Source organism: Aptenodytes patagonicus, chromosome 12, assembly GCF_965638725.1.
Source record: "Aptenodytes patagonicus chromosome 12, bAptPat1.pri.cur, whole genome shotgun sequence".
Classification (NCBI taxonomy): domain Eukaryota; kingdom Metazoa; phylum Chordata; class Aves; order Sphenisciformes; family Spheniscidae; genus Aptenodytes; species Aptenodytes patagonicus.
In genome coordinates, this window is record NC_134960.1 from 3,087,246 (window position 1) to 3,111,518 (window position 24,273).

Here is a 24,273-nt window from a genome sequence, read left to right on the forward strand (position 1 = left end):
TTACTTCTGATCCTTTTTATTAACCATCATGTTTTAAAGTTATAATCAAGCCACTGTACAAATGCAAAACTTAACCTGACTTTAATCACCTGTTTTGTGCTTACAGAAAGAAACCCCTCAAACTTATCTTTCTCAAGAGAAGTATAACCAGGTGTGCAACGTCACTAAAGGCACTGTCTTGCCAGGTGCATTTTAAAGCCTACTTTTCCTTTGCTGCCACACACAGGGACTGCAGTGACTGGCAGATATACTCATTTCATGTTGTTTTTGGTTTCCAAAGTCATAATTTAAATTTTCGGCAACATCCTCACTCCTTCCGTGAGACATCCAGATGCACAGAGGAGTTTAAGTCCTTGATTTCAAATGCTCTTGATGGAAATGCTTAAAAGGGAAGAGAGGCATAACAGGAGTTCCTCTGTTTTAAATAGTGTTAAATCATTGAATCACTTCGCATATTGTATGCGCTCCTAAATGTCTAACTTTGAAATTATTTGAAATGGTTTCTAGAGGAGTGAATGGGCTCCATGTGGAGCCGCAGAGACAGGCTCTGTGCAATCAGGCTTAGCAACCATGCTAGCCCATTAAAATAAAAACGCATCTTAAACCCTTCTTTCTCTGGAACTTGGGCATCTCCAAGTAAAAATGGAGATTTGGCGTTTGGAATTGGCGTTACAGTTAAATTCTTACAGAAGAAACCCCCAGCTTCTCCAAGGCTGAAGAAAGTTAGGGATGCTTTAGCAGACTGCAAAATAGTATTAATTACTAGTGGCTAAACATTTGAGGAAAGAGAATGTGTTAGCCAGTTCAACTGCAGGTGTCAATGAATTCTATTAAGTTTGCCCTTGTAAAATAATTAAGTTTTACAAGTCTACAAAAAGACTCTATTTTGCTCGTATCTTGTTTGTGAAAAGATCATTAAGACTTAAGCCACCAAGATCACACGTTGGTTGAGACCTTGTTGTAAAGCCGGCGAGCCTTACAGTATCTTTCCAATGTGGGCAAAAAACTATGAGGTGTCACATGCTCATGTTGCTCAAATTATGTGCGAGTTTCTCTTGCTCCGTCACTACTTTCGCTTGTGGTGCTGTACTGTTTCTACCAAAAAAGGACAGTAAATCCTAATGAAAATCCCCACTAGCATGGTCTTTTCAGACGGTAAGAGGGGTCTCCTAAAAGACAGATTTAAAACTGTTTTCCATAATGTTTGCACCAGTAGAAATCTTCTTCCATCTTCTTACAAAGCCCTTTGGCTCCCAACGCTGTACAGAGGGGGACACAGGTTCCCATCAACCTACTGTATTGAAACCTTGCGCTTTCCCGATTGCCAGGCAAGCTACATTTCTGCCCTTGGCAGGCAGCTGCAATGCATCTTCCCTCCCTAGCAAGAACAAGGAGAAATTTCCCATTTAACTTGTATCTTTTAAGACTCTCTGGAGTATCCTTATTCCCAAGCAAGCCTGCTCTGCCTACTCCTCCATCAGTATCTCCTGTCTTACCCTCTGGAAACAGGAAAGCAATATCACAAGAAAAACTTGTAATACCCTTAAAACATCCTATAAAAGAACATGATTTAAGAGCCTTATGCACTGATCTAATTTAAACATACTTGGCTGGCCAGAACTGGATCACTTGGCAAAAAATGGTAAGCCTACCATGATCCTTCCTCAGTAGGAACTTGAGCATTTTTCATTACAAGGTATTTCCACCACTTTCACACTTGCCTGGTCCCACTCCCAGAAAGCTGCTACCTGGTCAACACATCAGCTCAATACCCCAGCCAAGCGCAGGATTTGCACCAGTTTCCCCCTTCCCATTCTCACACTATTTACCTCTTCCACTCCTCCCCTACTTCTCCTTTCTTGTTAAGTTCCTGAAAGTCAAGCGTGACAACCAGGCAGCTAAATAGAGAATAAGACATCTGAAGTCCCTGCTAGTCCCATAGTTCCTGGATGTACAGTGAAATTGCAGAGCAAGAAGAGGAGTAAGCCAGCATCTCTGGCAGGAACTATCATTCAAATGGGAAATCCAACAGCACCTTTATAACTTTACTGACCCTAAAACCTAACAAAGATCATGATCACCTTTAAAAACAAGTCATATTATTTACAAGAAAGAGGTGCCCTACAATTGAATTCTCCATCACAAAGGCAGAATGGGGCAAATCCCACAATTCACACGGTAACAATGGGCTCAGGGTACCAAAGATGTTCCAACAACCCATCACTGTGCACCTTACTCGGAAAGAGTTAAATAAGAGACAAAAATCCTTCAGTCTGCCTGAAGGTATCCATTGATATCATGCAAGAACTACATTTAGAAGAATTCAGACATGAGAAGGATGGATTCATTCTGGACTCTTAATGTGCTTTGAGTTTTGTAAAGATCAAAATGCTGGGAGAACGGAGCTCAAAGCAATACATTTCCATCATTCTCCCACCTCCTCCATTAAATCTCCCTCACCAAGAGCCCCATGGGCATCTTATGAAAAGGGCGCACGCCAACGGCATCGCCACCTTCAGCTGCATGGGCTAAATCCTACCTGCAAGAGAAACAAGCCTCCTCTTCTGTGCGTAGCTTTCCTTCCCAAGCCTTTCTTTCCCTTTCCCTGCCGCTCTGCCTTCTGCTAAGAGCCTGGCTTCACTCACCAGGTCTTCTTGTTGCTACAGTGCCAACAGTCCTTAAGCAGAGAGCAAAAACCCTGCCTCAAAAAACCAACGCTGGCAGACATTAGTCAGATTGTGCACGGCAGATATACTCATGTTTCTTAAGGAACATGCTTGTAAGTAAGCACCACACAAACTACACCTTTCCCCCTTTTTTGCGCCTTCCTTTATCTGTATTTCCCTTGCTTCTTCTCCAAGAACTGGACTTTAAACAACTGTGACAATATCCCTGGGCCATCACAACTAACTTTTCCCCCAGTACTGTCAAAACCAGGAACCTTCCCTATAAAAATTAGTATTAGAGGGAGAGGGAATTAAGGTTATTGATGAAATTAAGTCTTTACTAACTTAAAACGTATATGCCTTGGTTTTGCCTTTACTGGGTTCTATTCTAATTCAAAAGTTTAAGATCAGTCGTCACAATAGTCAATAGCCCTATACTTTGAAAATCCAAACTGGGATGAACTGTTCTTATCAGGCAAACACACACTCTCATAGCGACTTTTGACTGTCTGTACCATTTATCTTAAAATCCTACTGAGGAAGCACTTCCTTCATGAAGCAAAATTTTCAATCACCAGGACCAGAGAGACCTCTTTTTACACCTTACCCCTGCAAACGAGTGGTCAGAGCTGCTGCCTGGACAGCATGACCTGCTGTCAGGGGCTTAGAAGGGAATTTAGACAATCCTTCAGTGACAGTATCAGTATATGTTTACTATTGCATTTCATGCCAGAAATATCATTCATGCAAATCACTTTATCAGGTGATTTTCTGAGTCAGTATGGTTATTCCCAAATTGATTGCACAAGCAAGTACTTTGCTGCATCAGTAGACTCCTGCAGACACTGTCAGACCATTTTTCAAATTGGTTATGGGAAAAGCCTGTCCTTATTTTCCTTGCCATCTGAAGAGGACCATCCCAGCACATCACCGGGGAAGGCAACGCAAAACCCCCCAAAAGGATGCAGAATGAATGAGAGATGTGCATAATTATACAAACATTTGCAGGAATACGCAACAGCAAACAGCAGCAACTAATCCCACAAAATCCTCCGAGAGAATAGGAAGATTTTTCACTCTCTGAAACGTGATAATGAAAAAACAATTCCCAGATGCTGCACCAGATGAAATCATCTTGTTTGAAAGTTTATAATTATATATGTTAAATGCATCGGTCCACTTACAAGATTAGTGATAATGATCTTACATTTTTAATAGAGCCCTTCATCCCTGGGGATTTGACGTGAGCTTACACAGGCACTCCAGGATTGCTGCAGCTACCTCTGGCTTGAGACACGGCAGCTGTTTAATATCACTGCATATGCTGTAAACAACATACTGTAGTACAGAATAAATAAAGGATATTTGTCAGAGGAAGGAGAAGGTTACAGAAAAGCCTCCCTCAACTTTCATTTTTCCATAAAAGAGCTCAAGGACGGAAAAAAGGATGACCTGCACCTCTAGAAGGCAGAAGAACCACGGGGACCTACAGCACTTTATATCCCTTGGGAAGCATACGCTTCATTTGAGGCAAAGACATGAAATTGCAGCTGGCCAGACCCAACGCAAGGACCATGGAGCCAAGCAGAGCCCCCAGCCTCCACTGGCTGGGCAGCAGCGCCCTGACCACGGCAACAGCTCGGCCCCAGGAGAGGTTTGGACTTGGCACATGTTCAAATTGGCTAAACGCAAACCCAATGCCATGCCCGTGATGGTCACCTGACAAGAGCCCCCACCTTCTGACCACGTTGGCCTTCTTCACTTCCAAAGAGAAGGACTGTGATCAGAGAAGTTACTGTAGACCAAAAGAACTGGCATTAAAGTCTTCAAGATGATTGTATGAATATCTGATCAACATGAAGTGACCAGGGAAAAGATCAAAAGGCCCTGTCCATAAGATGTCATAAGTTAAACATTTACATTATCCCATAGCAACTTGAAAGGTGGAAAGACCACATAGCTGTGGGCTCTACAACAGGACAGTGCAGACCATATGCTGCCCATGAGCTACAAACTCTGTATATTTACCTAAAACCCTCTTACTGATGTTCTCCCCCCCCATCCATTGCTCAGGTCAGAGCTGCACCATGGCAAATCCCCATGCCCTCGATGACCTGTGCCTCTAAATGTGGACTCATTTCCTCATCTTTTGGGCAGAGCCTTGCAGGGTCATGACAGGACAGCTCACCAAATTCAGAGTCGTGCTGATGTCAGACACATGAAATGCAAGCTATGCCACTGTGGTATGAATGGAAAAGAAGGATCAGCCCCAGTCCCTCAAGAAACACTCTTCAAACTGACCTTGAACTATAATTTACAAACAAGACCTTCATTTTCTGCTCTCAAGTGTAGCCCTTGAGCTTTACTCTCACGTAACCGGAGATGGCGGAAGAGAAGCTATTTAACCTCTTGGTCTTTTAAATCATGAACAGTCAGCAGAAAGTAATGACACAGAGAAAAGCTAGCAAGTCATTATTGGAGATACGGTATGACATAAAGTACAAGCGAAAAAGGAAACCTTCAGATTGATTTTAATAGGTTTTGAATTAAGCTCTTCAAATTGGAGAGCAGACCTTAAGAGATACACAGACTAGCAGACCGAATTTCACCACTACAGATATTATTACCAATTCACAACAAAAAAACTTGGTAGTAAAGGGCATACCCGAATACTGTGATTGAGGTACAAAAGTGGGAGGAGGTACTGCAGTTCTTTAGTTCTACATCCTTTACTTTATTCTTTCCTATAAAGATAAGCTCAAGCCACAGAAATTGTTGAGGGGCTTTGACCTTCCTTAGACACCTGCAACTCTTCATACACTTTCCAAAGAACTACTCTCAGAAAAATATGCTTTAACTTGCTGTTAACGCTCTGGTCTGAAGGCTTAGCATGGCATACAGCCACTCTTTCCTTATCACACAGTTTGAGGCCAAACTAATCAATAATAGGTTGTTAATGCCAATGAATTCAAACCAGCAGTTTGTTTTCAAAATGAAAAGTTACTGAAACAGAACTAAATATTGCCTAAATCAAATTAGCTGCAGTGGCAATAAATAATTAAAGCAATAAACTAGTTCATAAATAGAGAACATAATTTAATTAATTTTACCACACATATAGAAATATCAATACTGCAGTGAGAGATGGAGCGTACGGGAAAGCAGGGAGCTGAGGTGCTTTTGCATCCACAGCCACACACAGCCAGCACAACAGCAAAATGATTGTATATATATAAAAATCAAATCCTAGCAGTAATAGCGTACTTGGAAAGAATAAGTAGCTGTTGAGAGCCAGATAACTGGCTCAAGCAGGGAGACATTGTGTACGTGACATACATTTTGCAAAGCTGAGGGAGAGAGAGGAAGGACAGAGCAGGATGAGTTATTTGAGGCAAAATCTTCACAAGCTCTAGATAAGGAGCTGTGCTCATGATCTATTCCTGCCCATGCCGCCACATGCCCTTTCCTGGGTTCCCCATGACCACGGACAAATCTGCAAAGGCTTCAGTTTTCTTCCACCTCCTACAGGCAAGCAACCAGGAGCAAAATCCTGTACAGTCAGCACTGAAAATATTATGAGCAGGTGGGTTTCTGCCATGTCTTCCTGGCTCAAGCATTACTGCTTTTACACTAGATGCAGACACACGTGCAAGCTCCCGATCCCTGGCGCGCTGTGCCCTGGCTCCTGCACCCACAGGATTTGGGGTCCCCTGGTTTAACTGAATGGAAGAGCACAGACGGTTGTGAAATGATAGCTTTCTTCTGTCTGGATCTCCTATTCATAAGAAAAAAGCAAGCAGGCATGCCCGTGTTCTTGTTTCATGACTGTATCACACATACCCACATCTGCTTTTTCTTCAGACTAAGCCAAAACCTTTAGGGATGAGTAAGATCTGTTGAAATAATGAAATACAAAACCGAAGAGATTTTGCAGATGTCAGCTGTAGAGTATTGCCCCAGTACTATGGTATTAACAAAGCTTCCCTCTATTTACAAAAGTTACTACAAAATACCAGGGTAACATTTAGTTACCTCGGGCCATTGAAATGTTTTTTATTTGTTTTTAAGGAAGATAAGTGCAGACCTTGCAATCTCATCTCTCGTTCAATGTAAAGCACTGCCTTCCCCAGAGAGAGCTGTAAGAAGCTATTTCGCAGAGCTGTGTATCGCAATGAGGTACAGAGGAAAGTCATTTGAGGCTGGTCCGTACCACAGAAACATCTATCAAAAATAATTCAGCACAGCTAAACAGAAAAGTCATACCGGCTTTGACAGTGGAGTTCTCCTCTAAAGATACTCCACCTCCAGCATATTTGGTGCTATGTATTAAATAGGGGGAGGGTTGCTGCAAGGGCACATAATGATGTCTGACAGACAGGAGAGTGCTGGTCCTGGAGGCACTGGCTGAGATGCTGAATTTTGTCACTTTTTCTTTTTCTTTAAGCTTGCCCTTGCTCCAACAGATGCTCTGTAACACAAACACCACAAAGGTTGTCTCTCAAACCTGGCTCAAGCAACAACACAAACCAGGCACTTAATAATTATTCATTGCACACAACCACATCATTCTGTATGTTCTGCATCATCTCTCCAGCCGTCAACAAAACGGGAGACCAAGCAGCTAAAGGCCAAATTTGCAAACACAGCCAGGCACACAACTCCCACTGCTGCCGCCAGAGGGGCAAGACACAGCAGCAAGCAGCACGGGCTGGGGGGAGCAAAGGCAGCTTCCACAAGCAGGTCTGGCCCACAGCAAACGCTGCAGGGTGATGGGAAGGAGGCCATGTCTTCCAGGGGACTTTGGGGCAGAAGGACAGGTTTCCTATGCAGAAGTGAGGCTGGTAATACCCTGCGGACCGGAGCACACATTGAAGGGACACCAACATCTGCCATGGCATGCCGATGCTAAAATGCCCTGGGCTTCCCTTTAGATTTGCTCTGACAAGTGCACCTAAGGATGTCAAGCTTTTTTCTTTTGCAACAGAGTTCTTCAACAGGAAAACCACCTGCTCCGAATTTGCACATAGGAGAAACAGTGGAAAGCATGGATAAGCACAAGCAGCTGCCCAGTAAATAACTTTTGCAGAGAGCAAATCGATCTCCTAGGCTCCTGGCCTCCTGCAGTCACTGCCTCACCTCCATGAATGACTAATGCAATCAAGATTTAGATCAGTAAACCAGACTAGACCTGGGGCTTTTTTCTTTCAAAGCCTTTGGTTCTCTTTTGTTCCACCCAATCCCCCCTCTCACCTTTTCTAACTGCCACAGGACAGAAATTGTATCTCCCTGACCCTCCTGCACCTCCTGTCAGGTTTCCCTCCCCAGCAGCAGGCAGGCTCCCTGGCAGCCTTTTCATTCTGCTGCTGCTTCTCTTTCACAAGTGATCCCATTCAACTTTCCTTTAGCCAATAAATTTACTTCCAGAGAAGAGACCCTTAAAGCTCTTCCTTAAGAGACTTGAAGAATCACTTTCTCTGCCCATCCGCATGTGATGCAATATTGCGGTGCAAGCACAGCAGGAACCAGTGCTTTTGAAGGGTCAGGCTCTGCAGAAGATGAAGCGCAGCTGAAGGCAGACGTCCCTCGACCTGCTGGCCACGCTGCTTTGGATGCAGCCCAGGATACGATTGGCCTTCTGGGCTGCGAGCACCCATTGTCAGCTCATGTCCAGCTTTTCATCCACCAGTACCCCCAAGTCCTTCTCGGCAGGGCTGCTCTCAATCCCTTCATCCCCCAGCCTGTATTGATAGCGGGGGTTGCCCCGACCCAGGTGCAAGATCTTGCACTTGGCCAATGCCAGGCAAGTTCTGACCCAACCATCGTGGCGGTCCCCAACCCACCAATAATTTTAGCAGCTTGCTGTGATCTGTCACTGACCCACACAGTGTCACCTACACACACACAGTTTCTTTCACAACTTTATTTTAAAGATACCAAAATACTTCAACCACCCCACGCAATGTTTCTAAGTTTACTTAGTGTTATCCCCATTTCACACATGAGAAAGTGAAAGGTTGCTTGCTGTGATTAAGATAATACAGTAGCTTTTAGGGTGAAAACCCAATAGTCAATAAAATTCAATATAAAATGCCGAAATCCATCCGAGAACATATATATAGTCAACATAAAGATACAAGAAATTCCTGTTAATTTTTGTTATTTTCAAAATTGTGTGAATAGGAGTGAAATTATTTCTGAATCCGAGACACTCGGCTATAGGTATTAGGCTTATAATAGTCAAGATACATCTCAGGGCCTCCAAACCCATTAAGACCAAACGATAGGGTTTACTTATTGGTTACAGCCTGACTTGCCAAAATAAAGCAACTTATCAATGAAATAACTAACACAAATCCAGTAAATCCATACATTCAGCACAAGTAGTGCTGATATAGGACAAAGCATCAGAGCACCAGCATCCTGGAGGAGCCAGCATCTCCCTGCTGCTGTTTCCAAAGCAGTGCCTGTTTTTCCACTTACAACTTGTATTAGATCAATTGATATTACTTTCCTTTTAAACTCGCCTCACTGAAATCATGACAAAGGCACAAAATAGCAACCGAATGAGGTTTGCACACAGAGAAAGTAAAGTGTACCAAATCACTCAGACTAATATAGCTCCACGAATCAATAGGAGTATTTTTAACCACTCTCATAAATTTCTCCTTTGCTTCTGCTACTGGAAGTACCAGAATAGATGGAGCCTCTCAGGCACCAGCAGAGTCTAATTCATGGTATTTTGATTTGCTTCCGCAAAAGCTTTAGAAAGACACGGCCAGCCAGGGACGGGGTCACGGCTCTCAGCCTTCAATGTATCGGCCACTTTTCCGTGCTCCTAATCTTAAAAACAAAGTACAAACAGAAGCGAGAAATGGCAGCAGAAGCTCCTTCCTGTGCATTTTCCTCCTTCAGGGGATGCACTAAAAACATGCTACAGATTAGTCCCACCTGGAGAGAAGAGCTTTCTTCACATCATGTAAAAAACCCCTTCCTTTTTCAGACAAGTAATTACAATTAGACAAATAACTGTGGGACTGCAACTCTCACTAATACCAGCCTGTCTCCCTCGGAGGCTCACATCTTTCTTGCAAACTAAGTGACCCCAATTACAAGGGAAAATGCTGAAAGCTATACTCCAGTTTTGGAGGATATTCTGCTACTTAAGTTTCTTGCCTTTTTTCTTAGTATATGCACGCAATTTTAATTATTTGGAGCTCAAAGTCAATAGGGTTGGATCAGCAAGGACGACAGACTGCCACTGACAGACAGCAATAAGCTAAACCCTAACCAAGACCTAAAGGATTCGCTACAACTCTAAGTGAAAGGCACATCATGACTAGCTACTATGAAGAAAATTAACTCTCTCCCAGCCAAAACCAGCACAATAAGATTGACATTTGTGCTAGTATTATGTAGTTAAATATTATGATAATTAGTTTTAAGTTGATTTTATCTCAGAAATCGTACTAGCTTTGGTGAAGTTTGCACTCCAGTGAATCACATTTTCATGTGTTTTTTCCAATCAGAGGATGCAGAAGAAGAAAATCTTGGGGGAAAAAATACCCAAGAGCATGACTGAAGAAGTGATTATTACCTTTTAACTTCTTCTATCAGAATTAATTCCTATTAAATCCTGAATGGAGGTCTCAGGACAAGAAACAAGTAAAGCATTGCAGCTAAAACACTTGCACTTCGTGCCAGCTGGCAGCGGGGGATAGCCTGGCTGCAGAAAAGAGCTGGGATCCGTAAATGCAGCGTCACCCCCTGACAAACACATTCTGGTTTGACTATCTGCTCCGTGAATTTTCATTTCTAACAGCTTAACTCTCAGATAAGATCTAACTCTGGGTGAAATAATACCCCAGGCAGCTAACGCAGAGACTGTGCTACAGACTAGCTGCTCAGCTGCAGCCCCCACGCTGGCATCCGCGCGTGGAGCAGTCCTGCTTCATGCAACGGCGAGAAGTCAGCAGCACTTACTGCTCCTTACGCCACACGTCACCCATAGACAGACGTGAACCACGGCCCCACGCTCTAGAGGGCACTCACAGCAGGGTGTCCCCATCCACGCCGCAGCAAAAAGAAAATTCCAAAATACCAAGTCTAAATTCTAAAATATAAAATAAAGTAGAAAGCAGAAACACGTCAGTCTCAGACTCCCCTGATGTCCCAGCATTACAGTGTACCCCCAAAGCCTTCGCTGCCAGATCACAGTCTTATCCAAAGTCCTACAGTCAGTCGGCATCACGTTAAACACTCTCCATCAAAATTATCAACATTTTTTCATCCAAAAAGAAAAGATTAAAAAAAAAACAGACAAGGGAGATAAGGATGGGAGACCTGAAAGCCATTTTTATCATAATAGCTGGCAAACACACATAATTAGATTTTGATAGCAAGTAAAAAGACTGTGTTTACAGTAACTTTAAAATCAGCAAATTCTGTGCAAGAATAAAGGGAGGGAATCCAGTATCTGATGATTGCCACTAATGTTTAGACCTGACAAATGGCTCCTGCGCTCAACAGCTTCCCTGGCTTCCTTCTATCTCAGTTGGCCTAATAAAAGATATTACTTCTCCCTACAAACCTTGACTTTCATATTCTAGTGCCTGATAAATAACCAGCACAGAAAACAGATTATTTTTTTTTTTTAAATCTGAATGTAAAAAAGTTTGTGTGTTCTCTCCAAGGACTAACTGGATCTTGTTAAACAAAACCCAACCCTTTGGCCTTAGAGAACTTTGCCAGCAGCTCATGGGTATATTCCTGGAAACCTCAGATGATCTTTTTGCCATACGGCATGCCTGAAGGGAAACAGTGGTGGCACCAGCAATCTTTCCAGTAATTAAAAAATACTAGCATAGGTGGTATTTGTGGAAAACACCACATTTATTTTTACAGCAGCATGTGTAAGCATCAAATGACGAGGAATTTGTTTCACTATGGATCTAGACAACGCTTAGCTTCATCTCTGTTCATGAAGAAGCAAAATCTGAACTCATCCCTTCTCACCAGTAATTAAAAAAGTGCTGTATTTAAGTCAGCACAAGTCCCAGTTTTAGTAACTATTAGCTCTATCAGTTCTTCTTATTCTTGCTTATATGGACTTCAGCTATAAGTAAAGCTACAGGGTGTCTCTTTACACGTTGCAGATGGGATTTTGCAAGGGTGAGCTAAAACATCTAGTTTGGGGTTGGTTTTTTGCTTGTTTTTTCAATTGCAAACTCAGAGCAGTTCTGACCAACCACCTTCAACTACATGCTGATCTAAAGCCCTTGGAGCCACCAAGGACACACAGTCCCTTCCCCTCACCCCAGCAGTGACCAGCCAGCACGGGTCAGCAGGGCTTCAGGAGAGCTCTCGGGGACCCATCACCTCCTCCTCTGAGCCCTTCCCAAAAAAAAGGAGATTTGCAGACAAAAGCTCTGTCTCCAAAGCTGCTAGCTTAAATTCTCCTCTGCAAAGGAGTGTTTGTTTGTGCTAAGAAAAAGATTTAATGTCTAAATTAAATAAGTGCACTATGCTTAGCTCCTACCGACAGAGTGGCTGGATATTAATGGCTCTCCCGCTAGAGCTGCCTCTCTCCGGAGAGCACCATTAATATCAGCCGCTTGCTGATCAGCACATCAGCAAAGGGGACACGCGTGCACGGAGCCATGCTCCCCCCTCCGCTCCCTCTTCCCTGCTTCCAGTTAGCTTCTTGAAAGGAACTGTATTGCTGTTTTGACAGAAATCCTGTTGTCCCATGGGAATACACTGAAAGAATGAACAACAGGTTTGGTTTAAGGAAGGTCTGAAAAATATTGCTACAAAACCACAGAAGTAAAATGAAACTCCACCATTAGAGTACTGAGTCAATATTAGTTTCTCCATGCAAAGGAAGATAAGTTGGGTACTTGTAATGATTTTCATCACGTTCCTATTGTTAAATGACTACAATAAAATGTGTTTTGGTTATATCATTCCCACTATTAATTGCCGTGATATCCAAAACGGACAATAACCCTTCAGGCTTCCCAAACAGAGAAATACCATGGCAAAAGTCCATGTCTGTGCACAGGCATTCAGCAAGGCCAGCAGCGCTGTTCTCATGACAAGACCAGTCTCTCACCTCCCAGTGAACAAACATCATCTTGTGAAATAATCACATTAGAGCTTCTGCCTGATGGAAAGGCAGAGGGCTGGAAGAAAAGACAGAGGGCTGTAATTATTATTTCTGTTCTAAAATACTAGAGGGTGCTCAGTTAAAGATGTCTGAAAGATGATGGGGTCATCTAATCAGAGGGAATACAGCTCAGCTATAATAAACAAGCCCTGACGAACACACTTCCTTTGAAGGGAGAACTGGAATGCTTGATACACAGATCAGCAAGGATTTGTTCTGGTGATGTTATTTCTATTGGGGGAACATTAAAAGGTGGTAAAGAGTCATTTTCAGTCTCACATTCTAACAGAAATCTTTTTGAAGTTCACTCAAAGCCTGATTACTTCGCCAGCATCTCCACACTTCCCAGAGATGCTTTAGCACGTTCCAGCAGTAATTGCAAACTCTGTGACTTACCAAAAATGCTCACTTAGCGATACCTCTAATCCAGCTGACCTGTTTTGAACACATTTAGAGATGTCATCTAAATGTGAACCTCCCAACGTGGGAAGCATTTATTATATTTCCAAAAGGAAAAGAGAGAGCTTTCTGCTGTCTCTGCTCCTTTACTGCTACCTCCATGTGAGATTTCCCTCTAATTAAGGTGCCTCGTAGTGTTGAGGAGCAGTCAGGGCTTCCAGGATAATTTAATGTACTTATAATGGCTTTGACTTACTCCCCATGCTATGCCATACAGTAAGGAGTTGCTCTTTACTGGTTTTGAGACCGACAGACCACTGTAAGCTGTGACAGTCCTATACCCAGTACATAATTTTGCAGCCCAGGATGGACAGTTCACCCCATCACGATGGCAGAAACAGCTTTGTTTTTACAAAAATGGCATGAGCCTTCTCTCCAACTTTTCTGTGATTCTGGCTGCTGTGCATCACTCCAACTCCCAGCATCAGGAGCCCAGCACACGGGTCCAGCCACCCTGAGGGGCGGGTAACAGAGCGGAGAAGAGGCTGTGAGCTCTCCCATCAGACAGACCCGCTCACAGGCTCATCCATTAGTTTAGCTCAGTTATTGGCTGCTGCTGAGGTTCACTGTTTGAAACGTTATTATATAGTTAGGAGAATACAGTTCTTCCTTTATTAGGGTTTTCTATGGGTCATATAGTTATTTCATTGTTGAACAGTGTTGAGACGTAGCCCGGATCTTGACTCCTGCACGCTAGGCAAGTCTCATCAGCATCTCAGGGTGCAGAAACGGCCACCTCGCACGCTCAGCGGTACATCTGCTCTAATTGCAACAACCCTCTGTTTTCACGAACTGTTGTTTTCCTGTACAAATGTCTCTGGCAATGGATCATCCCTCATTGACACGGGTGCCAACAGAGTTGGACGTGTTGATAACAGCTGAGAAGCTGCATAGGGCTGCTTCCAATTTCTGGCTTCACTGACTCTATTCCCACAGAATAAGGTTTGCCACAATGTTGATTCTGCTCAAAGCGGTTGATGAACTTCTGTATTTAATGGGCAGTAAGAGTTAAAACCTAAATGTGACTATTGCATAATTTAAGGAAAACTAATAATTTTGGAAAAATAAATATGGTAAAGAAGAAAGAATACTATGGAAAACAAAACAGGAAACTTGGAAAGGATAATAAAAAAATCTAACTTAACTAACTGAGAGAAAAGTTATTCTTTAAAACATTCGAATATAAAAAGAAAAAAATTCACATTACAGGCAATTCACATCATAGAATTTCAATGGGAGAAGCAAAACAAATAGAAGAAGGGGCACTGCGTGCCATTGTCACCTGCTTTGCAGTTGCAATGAGAAACTAAATTGAAATCTTGTAAGAAGTGACATTTTGAAAAACTTCCAATTCTACAGATGGAAAACACAGCACTTTTTTTCTTGTACTTTTTATTTTCCAAGCAAGAGCATAACTTCATGCTATTATCTGTTGGCTGCACAAGGTGGATTTCAGCTGTGGCCTTTCCACCAACTATTGCACACCACAAACCACAGGAACAGACACTTATTGATAACCTCGACAGAGCTGGACCAATGTGCTGAACAAATTTAAAAGCCAGAATCCATCTTACGCCTTTGGAAGGAACAGGCTTTGAAGTCTATAGGTCCTATAGGTCCAGAATCACTTTTCACACATACTAATTTCATTCTGGTACAACGTGTTACTAGGTGAGTTTCATAACGTGTCCAATAGTTTTACACTCAATTAGAAAAAGCGTCTGGGCTGAGATTCAGCCCTACTGAATGTCACATCTTTGGGGCCACTTTAGCAGACAGAAATTAGAAGTTAAGCAGAAAGAAGGCACATTTTAACCTCACCAAACCTGAAAAAGTAAAAGGAGTGACAAAAAGTCATACCACCTGCGAGGGAGAGGCAAGGATGGAAAGGAGAAGGAGACAGGGACAAGATATGAGGACCACTCTCATGCTACTTCATAAACACATGTAATGCCCATGCTTCTGTTATATGAAAAACAACAAACTTCTCTAATATTCTTCAAAATATCAAACACAACAAACAAGCAGCATGACATGAATAACTACTGCCTCGTGACAAACAAGGAAATATTTATGGAAGGCTATTAAACTTGGATTACTTATCTCAGACACTGGAGCAGTTGCAGAGTCACCAATCAGCTCTGCTGACTAAATACATATTTATAAATGCTTTAGCTGTTTTATTTACCCAATGGACCAAAATGGCTTATTCATTCTGTTCTGGTTTTATTTTGGTCTATCAAGTACAGTAAATGTGCAGTTAGGTGCATAATAAAAACTCCTTTAGAAAAGTAATTACATTACCTTACACACAGTAGATTTTTCTTTCCCAAACAACAAGAACAACTGGACCATTTCACAGGCTCATAAGTTTTTATTAAAAAATGTACTGACATACACTAATTACTGAGCTGAAATCTTGCTTGGAAATGTAAAGTCCAAAGGAAACATTTACAAACAAAGCAGAGCCCCCCGGAAAGCCACTAATTTAAGCAGAGTATTTGCTGTGGCACCAACCACCTCAACAGTTTGTTCTCCGCATCCTGTGGGGTTTGGTGAGAATTGGATGCGGTGGAAGAAGACAAAGGACCCACAGGTAAGTACTGCAAGGACCACTGATACTTGCCTCAGCCACTGCCCTGGCAAAGTGAGGCACCTCCAGGAGAAGACACCAAAGCACCATTAGAGCCTCCCCTACCGTAAGCCACAATGCTCCAGCTGAGCTAATCCAGGCTGACAGCTCAACACACTGCATCTGCCACAGGTATAGAGGCCACGGCCACCTGGTTATAAATGCCTGAACTAAGAGAGCACAAAGAGGATAATTTCTGTCTTATTTTATCTCTTATTTGAGCAGTGAGTTGAAGCTCTGAAAGTATTAACCTAATTGCTCTGCCTTACGGTTAAAGCTCAGTTCAGGAAGAAATGGCATGTTGAAACCTAGTAAATCTGTAATTGAAAATACACCATGCTCTTACACATTAAATGGACTAGCAGCACGTTCAAAAATCATGACTCAAAAACCTGATTGAGCCCGTAAGTGATCCTGGACTTTGGATTTTCTGGCTCAAAGTCTGAGTTACTTCGCTAATTTCTGAGACATGCTGGATAAACTGCCCTGTTGGAGAGTATTTGCATATTACATTATACTGCCATTATCAGAAACATCTGCTGCCAGTTTTTTATTCAACCCTTAAAGTAGTTCATTTTACAGCTGGTCTGAAAACTCAGGGTTTCCTATGCATTTGCACCTTTCAGTATTACGTGCAAGCAGCATATGCCCTCTCCATATGAGAGGCTTCCACATCATGTAACGCGCGGCATAACAACAGTATTTCAGCAGAATTATGTGGCTGGACAGAAAATCAGTATCTCATACAAATAGCAATGCACCACCTGGAACAACGGCCAACATGACTTCAAATCTCACTTTGAATTTCAGCCTGGCTGCTGCTAAGGATGCTTAAGTCAACAAAAGCCTGTTTGTCTGAAAATCTCTCCTTCTCTTATTCTTAAAGACAGGCTGTCTTAAAAGACCAGTGCAAACCAGTTCTGCTTTACTGCTCTGGGTCAGTTGGAGATAAGTGCTTTGGGGGGGTGAAGATGCAGCCAAGACAAGGCTTGTAGGACAAAGCGGTATCTTCCAAAAGACTGCCCAGTTTAGCTGGAAAAAGTAGAGAAGCTTGGGGAGTCAAGGGATGTTAGGGAAGGAAAAAATATTAAAGTGGTTATCTCTCAGGGAAAGACAGGTAATTTACAGGCTGTGGAGCACAGAGAGATTAGAGGGAGAGGTAAGAAAAAAAAAAAGAGGGAGAGACTGCCCTGTGGAATAAAACTAATCTCTCTATTAAGTCTTCATCAAAATTTGGCATTCGAGCTGGCGAGGAGGTCATACATCTCAGGCAGGAGCCGGCAGCAAGCAGCACCACCAGCACAACACCACGACCTGTTGGGATTGCTCTCCTCCCTGAAAGCATAGAGCATGCCCTTGACACGCCGTGCTGAGGGACACCAGCATGGGGCACGCACCGCCAGAAGTGCCCCGAGAGGCACAGTGCTCGGCACGTACCAGAAAAAAAACCCTCTCTTTTTAACTCCAGGAAATATGCTCATCTATCTTCCAAAGTTTCCAAATAACATGAACTGACAAGCAGGAGGACTTTACCTTCTAGGTAGTACCAGGAGTACTACCTTCTAGGTAGGACACTACATTCTTCCTGCTGCCTCCTTCAACATGGCTGTATCTTTTTTTTGCATGCTTTTGACTTAAAATTCTTGCATAGCCTGAAGCCAAAAGTCTGTTCAGTAAACTCTGCCTTGCTGTTAACTGTTCCGAGAAGCTCAGCTGATGAAGTTGGCTTCATGGTGTGTATTTTGGTCACAAGCTTTAAGTCAGCAATTCACGTGTGATATAATTGGTTGTGAAAAACCCTAAACAGCTCAAGTGATTCTAGTTTCCTAGACACAAGGTAGTTCAAGGAGCCTTCTGGACCATGCCAGCAGATAAGGCTATTGTATCGCTGCAGGTCAGTGCGTGGTTTTGTGCCCCATGTTATCTGCTGTAAATGAGCATCACTGAGGGACAACTCCAGCATCGTCCGCTGTCCTGCAGTGGAGCAAACTGCAGCTTGAGGTTTCTACATGTTTGGTTTCAGGATCCAATACTGCTGCGCAATATCCACCCATGGATACTAAATACAAGGAATGCAGGCAACGGCAGCACCCTGCTTTTTTGTGTCTTTTAGTAACATCCCTTTGTGTGCCAAGAGATCATAAATTTGACTGATCTCCAGCTGTTCCCCACATGCTCAAATTAGGAACTGGGACTTCTTTAAAGGTGGGGCATGGCCAAGCAGGGCTGCGGTGGGCAGTGTGGCGTGGCAGCCAGCCCCGGCAACACAGAAGCCAGCAGCACAAGCGGCTTATTCAGCTGCCAAATCAGCACAGTTCATTCTGCTTTCAGATAGAAAGAGATGCCTTCGGGCACATCCAGCCTCAGCACTCTGCATTGGGTACACCTATTTATGAAGTATGGTAGTACGGAATACATGTATGTATTATTTTGCATCTCCCTGTAAATCCTCACAAAGTCTCTTAGTTTTCTGGCTTATCTCCATCTTCTCTCCCTCCCCACCCAGGAAAATGAAGTCTGGCCACTTCCTAAGCTTGCCTACAAGCTCCTTCCTCCGACTTGCTGCTGGTAACAGCTGCCTGCTTTCCTGCTGCTCAAGAAATTTTCGCTTCATCTCCTTCGGGTCCATCAGTCTGCTGTTCTAGCAAAGCCGCATACTATTATATTTACTTACTAAACATTCACGCCCATTCTGCCATGAACAGAATTAATTCCTCCTCCTGCCCCAAAGTACTTAACTACAGAAACTGATGTATCAATTTACAAGAGCCTTAAGTCTGCAAAACCTTTCTGCTTCCAGCAACGCAAGAGCTGGGCATGCAATGGGTTTCCTATGTCTGCTGGCAAAGCTGGGCTAAACCACAGCTGCATTCACATTTTCAGAAGTAATCCATCTGAATGAACAAACAGTCATTTGGAAGCCAAACATGACCACTAGAACCAGCACTGTTTGGTTTAGAAAACTGCTCAGAAACTCCCTGGCTGAGCTGCAATTCACTGCTCAGTGTTTGCAGCTACTCGTCCTTGCCCAGGGTCCCGTGCACGTGTGTGCAATACCAACAGCTACAGTAAGACTGCCTAGGAGTATCCGTATTACTGTTTAATTTACTACTGTGCCCAACACTGGCTAATGACTTGATTATTTGAGGTTCTTCCCCCTCCACATGGTTTTACTCCCTCTGTTAACTCTTGTCACCTAGAACCACAAAATATGTCAAGTTATAATTAAACGCCATTGCTGATCAATACACAAACAATTTTGCCCCTAAATCCCCCCCCCCCATTTGGGTTAGCCTGACTCTAAAATAAAATCCAAGCTAAAAAATGCCTTGGGCAGCTCCTTGAAAATATTTTTACCTTCATTATTTCTACCTAATCCCCTGCCAACATTGCAAAACTAGGCATCCCCACTGCATCATGTATTTCAGGAATAATGTTCAAGTGGGATGAGATACAAAAAAAATGCTGAGGGACTGCAGTTTCTCAAACTTAGAAAAAAAGGAGCTAAACATCAGATTAATATCCTGACCCAGTCAAATATCCTTCCCCAGGTAACAGACTGCCATTTGCTGACAACATATGCCCTGAAAGCCAGAGATAATAAAAATTTTTATGAAAACAAAGCAGCTGAGATGGACAGAGACATGAACCTTCGCTTTAAGTAAAGGCTGAGTAATTATTAAAATCAGTATAATAAATACAGAAATTATTCCTACTTGTGAGCCTCCAAACGAGGTATTTTTAATGTATAACCCATCCTCTGAACTTGAGGCATGTCCTGAAGATAAAGCTGGTGGGTTTCTGAACATGCCAACTCTGTATGTACACAGCACGTCCATACAGCTAAACACATCTGGCACAGTCTCATACAACCTGGATGTCACTGGGCTAGCCAGACAAGAGCCTGGGAGTAGAGCTGCTTCTAAAGAGCAATACAGCCACAGCTACTGATTTGGGTGAGTTTTGACCAGGTCACAAGGAACAAAACCAAATTTCTTGGACTCTAGCAATAGGAAAAGAACAACAGGATGGGAAATTAATAGGTGATTTACTACGAAAGTAATTACAGCTGATCACTTCATTGTGTTCATGAAGGGTTTGAGGAGGGAAACTTGCTATTCCTGCCAAGTTTTGAGAGCCTTTCATCTTCCATGGATAGGTGGAAATTTGAAATGTGCAAGAAGAAAGGATGAAGTGAATAGAATTTCTAAAGGGTGTTACTGTTTTATAACCATGAGTCAGTTTTTCATCTAGGGCATAAGAATTGACGCCAAGTGGCAAGTAATGAAATATTTCTTAAGCTGTCGGCTGGATCCTCCACCACTGCTAACTGATGCAGCCCCAGAGATTTTCAATAAAACTACGGCAACTTGGGAAAGCTCAGGGTGTGCTCTGTTCTATTGCTCCTCACTGTGATTAGGAAACACGCTGTAACAATGAGGATTGTGTATCCTTAATAAATATATATAAATACAAACAGGACATCCACAATACAGAGCTTCTGCATACTTCAGAGAGGGTTCAGCCTTTTAATTCAAAACAGATAGTTAAAGTTCATATCTTTATGGTAGTGTGATGTCATCTGTCTGACTAAATCTGGAGTTGCATCTCATTTAATAAGATTATATGGACAGAGCGGAAGCAATCTGCTTGAACATTTCTTGGCTGAATGGTTTCAAAAGCATCTTTTGACACTAATTTGTTGAATGGATGATTGCGAGCAACATAAAAACAAATTAAAAGTTTTAAGTGCTTGGGCTAGATCCTCAGCTAGTAAAAAGCAAAGGTGGTCCATTAAATTCAGCATGGCTTTGCTCATTTGTATCTACTGAAGATCTGGCTCTTTTTGCTTAATGTGACTATACATGTGCTTGGGCATAGAATTATACTCGGCAGACAATTTATTCTAGTACTGAGCATCCTTTAGCCCCACACTGCCAACAGGAGTTGGAGCATCTGTCAGCTCCAGAAGTTAAAGAATTAGTCCCTGTGTTCTTGCAACTAAAATAGTTAGGAAAACCACTGGAGGCCCTGTTCTGCTAGACATGGGGAATTTGATGGAATTATAAGGCTTTTACATACATAAATTGTGCGGGCTAATTTACAGCAACAGATAAGTATCACACATTCATCTACACTCATTACACAGTGAAAACTCACCAATCTTCAATCTTTAAAATTAAGCCCTGCCACTGTCAAGCCAAATGCTTACAGGTGCTCCCTTCAGAGCTTGGCCCAGTGCTTCTTCCAATTTACCATAAACCCTTTAGTCTCCCAATTTTCTGTTGCATGCTATTCATCATCCTTTTCCTGTTGCGTCCACCTGATCTGCACAAACTGCTGGCTTTTCCTGGCTCCCTACTCCTGTTTTGCTCTTCCCCATCTGCTCTCCTGCACTATTTCACTGTCCTGGGCAGCTGATATAAATGTGCAGGGTAACATTTTTGCTCAGTCTCCTTTCCTGTGCACTAAGGGCAGGTAGTACATAGGAACCAGCAACAATGCTAACACCTGAAACCATATCTAAACATGTGGAGTAAAAAATGGAAAAGTATTTAGATAGAAATGGGAAAAAGAAGACTGGACAAGTGAAAACAGGTCTGCCTTCTCTAGCTTGCCCCCCAATTTTAGTTTAAAAGAGCAATATAAAGAGATGGTATTCAAATCCTGTGCTTGTTTACCAGATGCTGGGTTTTCTTGAGTTTGTGGTTTGGGCTGTTTTGTTTTTGTTTTTTTTAAAGCTAGCAACACAAAATCTGGCACCTCACACCATATTCTGTTTTCCATGACATGAGCAGAATGCAGATGGAAACTGCAGTGGGTCATACGCATGACCCACTGAGAGCAAAATTTCAACTTTATGAGCTTAAACTGAATTTAGGAAAATAGTCTTGCAGCTTCTAATCCACTACCAGAATTAGTTTCTTGGAGTTAAAACATCATTTTTAGACAAAAAGGGTAATATTTGAACACCAGTTAGGCATCCCAGGAACAAGACGGATCTGCAGCCATTTCCATTTAAATTCAGAAGGAAATCGGTCTTTGCACATCACGGTGGAAGATGGCTGCCAGCTGCAGTCAGGGAAGCATCTCCCCTCCATACCACAGCATTTAAAAGATCACGTAATTATAGTTGATCTAGCGCTCACAGAAGTCAAAGGAAAGCCATTCACCGACTGTAATGGGCTTTGGAACAGCTTCAAAATTTCTCCAGCATATGTAGTCCTGACACATTGGAAACCAAAAGCCTCCCAGTTTAACTACACTCATCCACAGCTAAAAAAGGAAGAAAGTGTTTTCACATCTTTCTTTCATCTAATATAAACACAACCCAGCACAACTGACCATCAACTGTCTATTAAATGGACTATTTGTTGAAGGAAATAAGTATGGCGAGTTAGTATTTACCCATGGACCATTTGACGACAATCAAGGCTTTGAAAGCAGGCACTTTTCTTTCAAAGGAAACAATCTAAAGGACTCGAACCTTTTGTCCAAAAAAAAAAAAGGGAAGAAAGAAAAATTCTGAAAAGCGTAAGCCAGGATTGCCCCGCCTTTCACCAAAAGCTTTTTTAATTATCCTGGTTCATCCATGAGCATGGGATAATAAAAGCAGGCACAGAGCAAGTTTGCTGCAGCTCTCACCTTTGTGGTGGTTTCTATTAGATATTTTTAAGTTTCTCAGCTTTTCAACAGAAAGCCAAATCTTCCACCAAGGGAAGGGAACAAGCATAACCCCCCGACCCTCAAACATTTTCCAATCAACTCATTTCCTCAGGTAAAAAACATTATCCACAAAAATTACCATTTTAGGAAAAAAAGCCTGAATCTTAAAATCAGATCATACCATATCACAAGATTTATAATAAATCCTTCCATGCGCATAACAAACATTTCAACCCTCCTGGTTTTTTTTTTTCCCTAGCACTGAGCGGTATCTGCTCTGCACACGTTTTAACACTGAACAGGTTTCCAAAGGAGGCTTTCGCTGAATTATTTTATAGGCACTATTGAGGACTAACTCCAGAGAGGAAGATACTTAATCATTGCTGAAAATCCCCAGGTAGTTCCACAAATCCACAGGTTTTTGTGATCAAGATGTATTTATCATGTTCTTTAGCATTTTCTTCTTGACTTCTGAGGAGTTTGCAGTTCTTCAGACATACTTGATTATTCACAGATTGCGTTGCTGGGTGTAAGCCCAATTTAGCAATAGACCTTAACTCTCCAACTACCATCCCCTTCTCTCCACTCCATCCATGGATCTAAGAAGCCTTCTGACAGAGAAGTTCATTGTATTCAATTAATCTTTGAAAAAAGATATGGTTTCACCTCTCCAAATGGAAGTCAAGTCTTACCCGTCCTGTGAAGGCAATGAGAAATGAGCCTAACTGAGCCTGGAAATTTGGGGTCTAGAGGCATTGATCTCAAAATCTAGTTATTGCTCTGAAGTAACATTTTCCAAGCACCCACATGATCTATAAACTCAGTCCTGCTTTCAAAAATTGCTATATTTAAGTTTTGTAGGTGTTGGTTACTTTCACTGGAAAGTAAACTTTGGAGATCCAAATCATATCTGAAACAGGACTGGGGTACTTCCACAAAATTTTATTCATGAAGTCCATTTTCACAAGACTGGATTCAGTCTCCATGTCTATGATGAATTGTGCCACAAACTCTATAGCTAGAGCATGACTGAAATGTCTCCGCATCCAGGACGCCAAGATGCTCTTCTGCATCTCAAAGCAACCTTGAACCATCTAAGAGCCCTCCTCAGTCTGAGATCAAGGGAAGTCCAATAAAACTGGATTTCTTCACGAAGAGTGGCAGAAGCTTGACCAAACACACACACATGCTGGAAACCTGAGCTAAAGAGATTTCACCTTTAGCAACAGCCATATATTTAATTTATTCAAGACTCTCCGCTGCCTCAGCCTCACAGCAAAAAAAAAAAACCCCACAACCACAAAAAATACAAAAGGAGATTATTCGCCCAGATGAAAAGTTACCCTTGGACCTGACCTTTTTCATTTATGCAGTAAAACAGTGGTAGTTAGAACCTCTTCCCAATATACGGGATGCCTGAAGCAATTAAAGAAACTGCTGGAACAAAAGAGGGGAATGCATTAATCTGTTGAACAGGAGAGTGCCACCCACTTCACATTATACCGAGACAGATGAGGCAAGCAACTGCCTGATCCAGAAAACATCTGCTAAACAGAATCAAAATTAATGATAACCAGAATGAGCTCTTTGATGGCCGATTCTCACCCAGCTGCTGGGAACCATCAAAAAGCCACTCACAGCAGCAGCCAATTAGTTACTAATGCAAAAGAGTTTGCAGGAGCAGG

At 42.4% G+C, this 24,273-nt stretch overlaps 1 protein-coding gene across 2 annotated transcripts in view; it reads right to left on the reverse strand.

The window, feature by feature from the left end:
• Positions 1-24,273, reverse strand: part of FSTL4 (follistatin like 4) — a 235,190-nt gene that overhangs the window by 196,705 nt on the left and 14,212 nt on the right. The gene's annotated exons all lie outside the window — the stretch shown is intronic.